Raw genomic sequence first — 12,055 nt, 5'->3', positions numbered from 1 at the left:
CCCTAAACCCCAATGTGACTATATTTGGAGATAGGGTCTCTAGGAGGTAATTAAGGTTAAATGAGGTCCTAAGGGTGGGGCCCTAAACTGATGGGATGGGTGTCCTTATAAAAGACATAAGAGAGCTCTCTCTGCCCATGTGTGCACAGAGAAGAAAGAGGCCATATGAGCACACAGGGAGATGGTGGCCACCTACAAGTCAAGAGAATATGCCTCAGAATTAGACCTACCTTGCTGGCACCTTGATCTTGGGCTTCCAGCCTCCAGGACTATGAGAAATAAATTTTTGTTGTTTAAGCCACCTAGTCTGTGGTATGTTGTTATGTTGCCTGAGCATATTAATATACCATATTAAGAATTTTAAACTCAACATCAAAAAAAAAATTTTTTTTTAATGAGCAGAGAATCCAATAGACATTTTTCCAAAGAAGATATACAGATGACCAAGAGGCACGTGAAAGGATGTTCAACATTGCTGATCAGGGAAATGCATATCAAAACCACAATCACCTCATACCTGTCAGAATAACTATTATCAAAAAGACCACAAATAGCAAGTGTTGGCCAAGATGTAAAGAAAAGGGAACCCTAGTGCTCTGTTGATGGGAATATAAATTGGTGCAGCCACTATGGAGAAGAGTGTGGATTCCTCAGAAAGTTAAAAGTAGAACCATCATATGATCCAGCAATCCTACTTCTGGGAATTTATCCAAAGAAAACAAAAACATTAATTTGAAAAGATATATGTACCCATATGTTCATTGCAGAAATTATTGACAATAGCCAAGATATGGAAGTAACCTAAGTGCCCATCAATAGATGAATGGATAAAGAAGATGTGTTTTATATATATATACATATATATATATATATGTATATATATATATACATATATATATATATATATATATATATACAATGGAATATTACTCAGCTATAAAAAAGAATGAAATCTTGCCATTTGCAACAACATGGATGGACCTAGAGTATGTTATGCTAAGCGAAATAAGTCAGAGAAAAACGAATACTGTATGATTTTACTTATATGTGGAATCTAAAAAACAAAACAAATGAACAAACAGAACTGAACAGAAACAGAGTCATAGATGCAGAGAACAAACAGGTGCCAGAGGGGAGGTGGGTGGGAGAATAAGAGGAATAGGTGACAGAGACTAAGAGGTATGAAAAGTACAAACTTTCAGTTACAAAATAAATGAGTCACAGGTATAAATGTTCAGCGTGAAGATTATAGTTAATAATTACGTAATATCTTTGTATGGTGACAGATGACAACTAGACTTATCATGGTGATCATTTTGAAATGTATAGAAATATCAAATCACTATGCTTTGCATCAGGAATTAACATAGTGTTATAGGTCAGTTATAGGTCAAAAGCAAACAAACTCACTCATAGAAAAAAGAGATCGGATTTGCAGTTACCAGAGGCAGGGAGTGGGAGGGAGGGGGAATCAGATGAAGGCAGTCAAAAGGTATAAACTTCCAGTTATAAGTTCTAGGGATGTAATGTACAGCATGATAAATACAGTTAACACTATGGTACATTATATATGAAAGTTGTTAGAGAGTAAAAGTCCTAAGAGTTCTCATCACAAGGAAAAAATTTTTTTCTCCATTTCTTTAATGTATCTATATGAGATGATGGATATTCACTAAACCTATTGTAATCATTTCATGTCGTACATAAGTCAAATCATTATGTTGTACACCTTAAACTTATACAGTGCTGTGTGTCAATTATATTTCAGTAAAATGGAAGAGAAAATGAGAAGACTTTTGAACATATTCCTAAAAGCTTGGTGGCAAGCCTCTGGGGCTTTAAGCCAGGGATAGACATGCTCACACTCAGATCTGGGAAGGCTCACTCTGACTGCAACTCGGAGAAGGGATCTGAGCAGGGCAAGACTGGAGGCAGTGAGATAAGGTAGGATGTGGGGTAGGCACGCAGGCTGGAGGTGATGGAGACTTGGAGCGTGGTGACAGGGAGGTGAGGGAAAGTGGACAGACTGGAGAGATCTTTACAAGGGAAAATTAATGGGACTTGGGGGCTGATGAAGGAAGGGGGTGCTCCAGAGGCCCCCAAGGCACAGTGGAAAAGAGCACTGGGCTGGGAATCTCAAGATCGAGGTCTAATTCCAGATCAACCACCAATCAACTACCCAATGGCTTTGGCCAAGTCACTTTACTGCCCTTCACTGCTTTCGTTTCCTCATCTTGTAGGACGAGATAAAGCCTGTTGATCTTATGGTACCACTCAATTCTACTATCCTCTGATTCTACAAAGTAAATGCATCATCAAGGACAAAATAAAACAATGGTGTCACCTCCCCCCAAGGTTTAGGCACCCTTCCTCTATGTGTTACTCAATACCATTGATCATCATATACTTAAAGATGTACTCAAATGTTGCATTTACTGGTCTGTCTCCTTCAGAAGGCTAAGTGCTCCTTGAGGGCAAGAACTGGGTATCCTGTACCTGGAACCAAGTCAGGCATATGGTAACTGATTCACTGTATTTCTGAAATTGACTATTTTAAAGTGCTGAGAGGACAGACACACAGTTATTCAAGAAGGCATCTTGGTGCCGTGTATTGTGTTTTTTCTGTATCCAGGGCACTGTGGTGGATGCTAGGGTCATCTGAATAAACAAGAAAGCCAGTCATGGACCTTACATCAAGTCAAGTGGCCAAGACAGACATTAAACACACGAGGACAAAAATTATGGTTTATTTCTAGTTGTGGCAAGTGCTACAAGGAAAAGTACTGGGTATTGTGAATGCGTAATAGGGAGACCTAACTGAGAGAGTGACCTTTATGATAATAAGGATGAGTTGATTGACTCACAGAACTAGGAAGGGAGGAGAGAAAGAGAGGGGGACAGAGGGAGAGACTTTTAGGAATAATAAGGAATAATAAAAAGGAATAATAAGCATGCATGAAGGCCTGAAGCAGGAAGGAGTTCTGATGAGAATACTGGAAGGAAATCCGCTGGAATGGTAACATTAGCTACATTGGGATTGTGGAATTTTGGGTACTTTTTATTTTCTTTTGTTTGTATACATTTTGCATGTCACAGATTTTCCACAACAAACACACATTATTTTAATCATTGAGGGGGGGAAACTTTGTTAGTTTAAACAAAATAATAAAGGATGTGGGGAGAATGGGTGTCATGGAGGAGGGAGCACATTCCAGAGGGACTGGTGACTTAAGCGGTGAGTAATCCCTACGTGGGGGAGAGCAACAAGCATGTTGATGGGGCTAGAACAAAGGAGCAGGGGTGACTCATGAATGATACAGTTGAAGCTGGGCCGCCAAGGTCCATGAAGGTGAGGCTGAAGAGTTGGAGGTGATATGAAAAGTCATAGTGAGCTACTTTCAAAGCGCCTGAGCAGGGAGAGTAAGCATTTTAGCAAAGGGGAGCAGGATGGGGAGAAACCAGAGAGAGAAGGACTCTAAGAGGTCCCTTCGGGGCTGGTGGGGGAGAGCGGGGACCTGTTAAGGCCAGTAGTCCTACAACACAGAGTAGTTGGTCCTTTGTTACTTCCTGGGCATCAAGGGGTTAGGCTGCCCTATGCTTTCTGCCCCACAGTGGAAGTGGAAATTGTGGTTTCTGAAGGTCCTTCCTGATCTGCAATCTCTGAGAAATAAACTGCTAGCCTGGGGACATTTCTAAAGAGATAAAGTCAAAAATTGGCTTGCGGGGGCAGAGGTGGCAGGGCACAGGCAGGATTTGGAAAATTGGGGCCTGATATAAGTTCTAAGATCTCCTCCCACCCACTCCTGATCTAGATAAGCACCCCTGCCACCCACACTGGATACTTGGCCAGGATTTCCTCCTGAGGCTGTGAAGCATTTTTAGGGCTGTGATGTGCGTTGGGGAGGGGGCGGAAATTGGCTCCCCTCTCCCTTCTGAGCTGAACCTACAGGAACTACCTCAGCCACTTCCCTTCTAGGCTTTTCCCCCCTCTTCCCATGTGGTTCCCTCAGATCACCATCTGATTGCCCCAAGAGAACTCTTCTTGGCATCTCCTCTCACCCCACACTCCTGACATGGGTGCTGCCCACTCAGAGAGATGAGGACCAACTTCGTCCTGGCCTTCTACCCAGCCCGGAAGCGGAGTGCAGCACGAGAGTCTGTGCCCTAGCCCTCTCCTGCTCTCTTGAGAAAAGAGAGGCAAAATCATATTAAATGATGATATTAAATCACCATGTTAAATCAGTGTCTCAAGTGCAGGATTGGTCAGTTAGCAGCTGAGGGATCACTGTCCATTGCCCCATAATTGGCCCTGGGCTACTGTGAGGATGGAGGAGACAGGGGCACTGAAGGAACAGTCCCGCTGTTTGGAGGCATCAAGTTCTTAATAAAAGTAACTTCAACCCAGAAGACCTGGGTTCATGTCACAGCTGAGCTCTTGCTAGCTAAGTCATCTGAAGGGTAGCCCACTTACCCCTCTAAGCCCCTTAGTTTCTTCAACTGTGAAATGGTCATGATAGCTAGTTTAGGATCAAACGATGCAGTGTCTGAGAAAAATAGACTTGAAAGGAGTTCTTCCTTCCACAGGAATCTATTGTGAGCCTATCACTGCTCAGAATGTTCAGGATATAAAGATAAAGAAGACAATCGTAACAGGCCAGACCCCTGCCCTCAGGAAGTTCCTCCAGTTGCTGTTATTACTGATGACTGTTGAATAAATGGGGCCACTCATAAGAAGCAAATGGAGAGTTCTGACAGAGGATGAAAGGCTATATTTTCCAAAGATGGGTATCCTCCTCCGATACTCTTCTTATCCCATGACTGACACGCCAGGGTGGGATCGTGTTCCTTCCCCTTGAATCTGGGTGGGGCTGTGACTGCCGTGACCAATGGAGTAGGGGGAAAGCAATGTAGATCATAAAAAAGTGAGGTCACAAAAAGTATATAGTTCATGCCTGGTTCTCTTTCTCAGTAACCCAGACACCATGCAAGAGAGGCCCAATCTAGATCAAAGGAGAGGAACCAAGGCCCCCAGCCAATAGCCAGCATCCACTGCCAGACTTATGAATGAAGGATCCTGCAGACGGATGTTTCCAGTCTCCAGCTTTCAAGTCTTCCAGCTTCGACCCCAGACATCATGGAGCAGAGGCAAGCCATCTCCAGCCCCACTGCACTCCATCCAAACTCCTGATCCACAGAACCCATAAAGGTAACAAAGAGTGTCATGCCCACTAAGTCTTGGGGTAATCTTTTAGGCAACATTAGATAACCAGAACATAGAGTGACCTTAGGAGGAGCAAGAATGAGCAGCATAGAAACTGAAGGAGAAAGTGCCCTAGACGAGTTGAGTTAGTCAGATGGAATGACATTAAACTTGGAAAGCGTTACTAGCCTCGACCACGTGGTTTCTAACCTTGTCCTGCTGTGAAATTGTTCCCTCAAAGACCACCAACAACCTCCCAACTGACTAAAGTCAAAAACACCTCACCCTTTTCTCCATACTCATTCTCCTTCAACTTCTTTCCTTGACTTCCAGTCATAATATAAGGTCAACTACCACACGGACATGCTTCTCTACCGGTCTCAGCTTTGCTTTACTCATTGGTTCCTCTTCTCCCTCCCACCTTCCCACTAGACTGTAACCAACTTACTTTCCAAAGGCTTGCTCCCCTCTCTCTATCCATGGCCCTCAAAGAGCTCACTTCTTCTTCTTCTTCTTCTTCTTCTTTTTTTTAATATTTATTTATTTGGCTGCACCTGGTCTTAGTTGCGGCACACAGCATCTTCGTTGCTGCCGTGCGGGATCTTCCTTGTGGCATGAAGGCTCTTTAGTTGCGGCATGCGGGCTCTAGCTCCCTGACCAGGGATTGAACCCAGGGCCCCTGCATTGGGAGCACGGAGTCTTAACCACTGGACCACCAGGGAAGTCCCGGGCTCACTCCTTCTTGATGAAACTATCACCTGTGTACAGAGTCTCCCACTCCAATACCTCCATAACCAGTCCTGTTCATCGACATGAACTCCTATCTTGTATTTCCAATTTCCCTCTAGTCATGTGCCAATACCTTATTTCTTTGCCACCTCAAGTCCAACACATCCAAAATGGACCCACTGTAATGGATGCTATCTGGGCCTCACCCAGATCCTCTTTACCAGCTGGTCTACTCATCCCCCAGGTACCAGGCATGTTGTCTGATAACCACACACAGCTGTCCTCTTTTCTGGAGAATTGGCCTGGACCGAATGGGAGACAAGCCATCCCCACAACACACACTTTGGGCAGATCTCAGCCATTGACTGCCTGATGCGCAGCTGTAAAACACCAGCCCCCTTCCCTCAAGGTGGAGCCGACTCTGGTGTGATTTGCGCTGAGAATCTCCCTGTGGACTCGGATTACAGCTTAGCCCACATCCTTGCTTAGCTTCTTGGCTTTGCCATCTTGTTCCCCTCGCTCTTCTTCTCCTCCCTGCATCAATCCCTTGGACAAAAGTTCTGTGCCAGGCTCTGCCTCTAGGTGACCCAACCTAAAACACCTATCAAGGCAGGTTCACTTGTTTACTTGTTTCTTGGCCGCTCCAACCTGAAACTCCCTATCAGGCCAGCCATCAATCCTAACATATTTTCTAGCAAATGCCTCTCAGATTTATTTCTTCCTCCTTGTTCCCATTGCCCCCACATAATCACCTCACACCTGGATTGTGAAATCAGTCTCCTCTCCAACCTCACTGCCCTTTCCTGTTTTTCCTTCCCCCCACCCAACATGACTCGCACGTAAACGCCAGATTAAAATCTCTTTAATGCCTTTGATCATACAGCTCCCCTACCCAAAAGTTTAATGCCTCCTGTTTCTAATGGCACTAGATAAAGATTCTTTTGTCTGCTTTCCTGGACCCTCACTGAGATCTGGCTTTCACCTTGTTTACTTAACCTCATTTTCCAGTATTTCTAATTTTCTATTCCAGACAGCTCCTTCAAAATTCCACAAAGCACACTTATTCCCATCACACCAGCCCCACTTTCCCCTCTCTCCTACACTTTCCTAAACCCTGCCCATCAGTGGGAGGGCCACCCAGCTGTCTCCCAGTATCCACCCTTCCCTTCTTCTCAGTTTCCAGCTGGGCACAGGGGTGCCTGGCGTAAATAACACATATCCCAGCCTCCCTTGCAGCTGGATATGGTTAAATGACTTCACTTCAGCCTATTTCATGTAAGCAGAAATGCTGTGCATTACTTCTGTCAATGGATTAAGAGGAAAGGATGTGTTTCTTTGCCCTTCTCTGTCCTACTGGCTGGAATGTGCAGCTTGGACAGTCATCTTAGATCGTGAAGTAAAAACCACGTACTGAGGATGTGAGGCAACAAAGTGAGCTTCTAGCCAAGCCTGAACTGCCAGCCTTGATCTAGACTTTCTATCAGAGAAAATAAATTTATATCTAGTAAACCACTATTCTAATTTTTTGTCTCTCACAGCTGAATCTAATCCTGACACACATACTCAACTTTTCTGTTTGTTAGCCATAATGAGCTTCTGTGGCTCAAAACCAAAGGAAACCAAATGCGAAGGAAGGAAGGTAAAAGCTTTAGAAAAATTAAAGGAAGCTGAGGCAAAGTGCACAGGACTTTAGAAAGACATTTCTAAATTATTACTGGCAGGGAAGTGACTACAATTATGTAAGGAGAAACTAGGCAAGCCCAGGCAAAATGCAGGGCTGGATTTTCATGCATTGCACACTGCAGAAATTATGGGCAGAGCAGATCTAATATAACTCTTGAGTGTTAATAAGGTGGTTGAGTTGTACTTTGGTTCTGCTCACATCTTGTGAAGGAAAGAAGAAGTGGATGCAGTGCTGAGCTGAGAAATATTTAACAACTCCCTGGAGGTTGGGGGGAGTCTAATTAGCTGCATTTCCAGTTTCCGTGGTGTAAATATTCCCTACAAGGTCAACTTCAAGCTATCGATGTTATGTCAGTTGGCTCACAAAATTCCTGAAAGTATCACAGTCTGCTCTCATGAGCTGGTTTGAGCTGGTATGAGCTGGCTCCAGCACAAAATGGGGCGGTGAGGAGGGCTGAAATAGCAATGCATGTAATGAACCTCACTAGGTGCCAGGCACTGTGAGAGCCATTTTGCATATATTATTTTCCTTAATCCTTTCACGCAACACTGAGGGGTAAGGCCAAACTTCCCCAACCATTAATCTTTTGGGGGAAAATTCCAATACATGTGGATTTATATTTATATATCTTCTCCACAACCCTGGAAGATGTGTTGGTCATTCCTGTTATGGATAATTAGAAAAAGTAGGAAATGGAGGTTAGGAAGGAAAACTAGGGTATAGTGGATATTATCTGGGTTTTGACAATGCAGCAATGACTCTCTCCTCCTCCTCTGACAATAGTCATTGGATTCTTTGGGGAATTACCTGTACGCAGTCCTATCGAGCTTTCAGTTAAGATGTCCTTTCTTCCCCAGGACCCTACCTAAACCAGACTAATCAGACTCTCTCTGCTGGAGCTTTGAATGATGAACATGAATGTGAGGGATGGAAAAAAACTAGCTATCATTCATTCATTTCAGCAGGTAGTGAGGGCAAGACTTGATTCCTGCTATGGAGTCCCCGGAGCTGCCCTGGTTCCTGTGTTCCCTGAGCCTAGCTCTCTAGCCTTCCTTTGAGGCTGTGAGCTCTCCAATATCCTCCCAATGCTCAGCTTTTCTAAGTTAGCCATAATGAGTTTCTGTGGCTTGAAACCAAAGAAATCCAAATGCTAAGAAAGGAAGGTAAAAGTTTTAGAAAAATTAAAGGAAGCTGAGGCAAATGCAGAGGGCTTTAGAAAGGCACTTCTAAATCACTACTGGCAGAGAAATGGCTACAATAATGTAAGGAGAACCTAGGAAAGCCCATTCAAAATTCAGGGCTGGATTTTCATGCATTTCACTGCAGAAATTATGGGCAGATCTGACCTTATATAACTCCGGGTGTTAATAAGGTGTTTGAGCTGTACCATCAGATGCTCATCACAGGGTTATTATTTTTTTAAGCTTTTTTTTTCGTAAATTTATTTATTTATTTATTTATTTAGGCTGCGCTGAGTCTTCGTTCCTGCACTTGGGCTCTTTGTTGTGACGCACGGGCTTCTCTAGTTGCAGCTCGTGGGCTCAGTAGTTGCAGCATGAGGGCTTAGTTCCCCAACCAGGGATTGAACCGGGCCCCCTGCATTGGGAGTGCTGAGTCTTAACCACTGGACCACCAGGGAAGTGCCCTGGGTTAATAATCACAGAGTTATTAAGTAAAGGCAACTCAAACCATTTCACATCTAAAGTACCCAGGTTACCCTGTGTTTTTAGAATCACTATGAAACAGATGGGAGTATTTTTTTTTTTATTGTATTTTATATTGATCATTTGGATGGAGGACCAGAGAGAAAACACAAACCACTAAGACTCTTAGTTAGCATTTTATCTTCTAGAAAGTAAGATGAATTTACAATTATCTCCTTTAAAACTATTAGCAGTAGAGAGCCTGGCAGGTTTCTAGTAGGGAAGCCAGGAGTTGTATTCGGGTTTGTGTGACTGCCCAGCATTTCTGCTAGTTCTATGCCTCAACCAAAATTTTCCCCATCACCCCTTCCTGCAGTGATCTCACCCTGCTCTGAATTCCTAAAATGCTCGCTTTCTGTCTCAACATTCCATTCATTTGACATTCAACACGGTGATTTGCTGGGTCTTCATATGAGGAAAAGTACTTGCTAAGCTCTAACATACCAAACAAATGTTAGTTATTATGTTATTGTGTATGTGCATATATTAGTGTGTACATGTATAAAATATATACATATAATTGTACATATATGTGTATATGTATGTACAGTTACAGTTATATAGTTATTATATGTCTCTTATTTTCCCTTAACTAGCTTATAAACTTCTTGAGGCCCATTTATCCATCTTTCTACCTTCCACTGCTCGTAGTTGGAACACATTTGACAGTCAATCTACTGATGATTTGAGTGCAGGGACTAGCCTCCATCATTTCTATGACTTTCAGCCACTTATCTCCACTGCCCTCCTGTGTCCTACAGGGCTGCTAGGAGGACTGAATGAGATAATGGGTGCAGAGCACCCTGGATTGGTTGGTTCCGTGTGGCCTATGACAGAAAAAACTCTCTTAGTTCCCCCTTCAACCTCTTGTCTTCCTTTTCACAGAAGTTTGGGTCATGGATATGATCAGAAACACGTTTCCCTTTTTCAGTAATAGATTTCTGAAGAAGTTGTTTCTAGACCTCTGAATGGGCGGTAGGAGACCTCATCCAACTAGAGCAGACTGATCTTGACTGCTTTAAAAGTGTTGAAAGCAAATGAAAGCCATCAGCTCACAGTGAATGTTTTCACAATGCAGCAGTTTTCCTTCTCTCACCCCACTCATCATCTAGCCCGGTGCTGTCCAATAGAACTTTCTGTGATGACGGAAATGCACTATACCTGCGCTTTCCAATATAGTAACCACCGGCTACATGAGGTTTTTGTACACTTAAAATGTGGCTGATGCGAATGAGGAACTGAATTTTTTTTTAATTATTATTTCTTTTTTTTTTAAATACATTTATTCATTTGTTTATTTTTGGCTGCGTTGGGTCTTTGGTGCTGTGCGTGGGCTTTCTCTAGTTGCGGCAAGCGGGCTCTACTCTTCATTGCAGTGCGCGGGCTTCTGATTGCGGTGGCTTCTCTTGTTGCAGAGCACAGGCTCTAGGGCGCCCAGGCTCAGTAGCTGTGGCTCACGGGCTCTAGAGCGCAGGCTCAGTAGTTGTGGCACGCAGGCTTAGTTGCTCCGCGGCATGTGGGATCTTCCCGGACCAGGGCTCGAACCCCGTGTCCCCTGCATTGGCAGGCGGATTCTTAACCACTGCGCCACCAGGGAAGTCCCGAGGAACTGAATTTTAAATTGTATTTAATTTTAATCAATTAAAATTTAAATAGCCACATGCTACCATATGCGACAGCACAGAGCTAACTTTAGAGAATCTGGGTCTTTTTGTTCATTCATTCATTTATCATTCAATCAAAATCTACTGAGTACCTAATATAAGTTAGGCACAGTACTCAGCCCTGACAGGGGGTTCAATGGTTAGTCTCTCATCTGAAAGAGCTCAAAATTTCTTTGAGGAAGGGACTTCCCTGGTGGTCCAGTGGTTAAGTCTCTGTGCTCCCAGTGCAGGGGGCGTGGGTTTGATCCCTGGTCAGGGAACTAAGATCCCACATGTGGCGTGGCCAAAAAAAAAAAAAACAAAAAATTGTTTGAGGAAACAAATGATATTTTGAGATGACCTCAAGACCTTCATTTGTCTTCTGACTATACCATGTCCTCTTGAAAAAAGTAGCTGGAGATTTCTTAGGCGTGGGTCACCCTGCAGATGTCCTTACCTCCCCGACTTCCCCTGCTGGATTAGGATCCTTGCCTGAGCTAGAGGCAGCTCCCAAGGGCTGGCAAGAGTCCAGCGATATGACCAGAGGAGAGAATGCCCAACAGGGCTGCCCAACAAGGTTATTCTACCCTGGGGCATGCGTGCATAACCCATTCAGAGTTTGAAAGTGAGACACAAGCAAGGACGCAAATATCAGAGCAGCGCAAAACCCCAAAGGCAACGAGCTAGGTCAGTGAGCCAAATGATAATGTTAATAATGAGAATTGTTAAGAAGCAGCGAAGCATAGAGGTTGGTTGCTTTGTCTCTGGAGCCAAACTTCCTGGAATTCAATCCCAGCTCTAGCCCTTGCTGCCGTGCAAAGTTTCTGTGCTGTATCCTCACCTGTGAAAGGGGTGTTGTAAAGGCCTTCTTCTCAGAGACTTACCACGAAAATTAGATGAATAGAACATGGAATTGAACCAGAGTGAGCTGGTTCCAGCGTCCACTCTCTGACCGATGTGGTACACTGCTGGATTTGGGATGAGGTAGACTAGGGTTCGAATCTAACTCCCGCTATGTAATCTTGAGAAAGTGAGCTGCCTCATGGAACTTCTCATTTTCCTCTTTGGTAAAATGAAGATACAGACAATGATGACA

The sequence above is a fragment of the Eubalaena glacialis genome, chromosome 7 (genome assembly GCF_028564815.1).
Source record: "Eubalaena glacialis isolate mEubGla1 chromosome 7, mEubGla1.1.hap2.+ XY, whole genome shotgun sequence".
NCBI classification, from domain to species: domain Eukaryota; kingdom Metazoa; phylum Chordata; class Mammalia; order Artiodactyla; family Balaenidae; genus Eubalaena; species Eubalaena glacialis.
Note: the sequence above shows the minus strand (reverse complement) of the source record.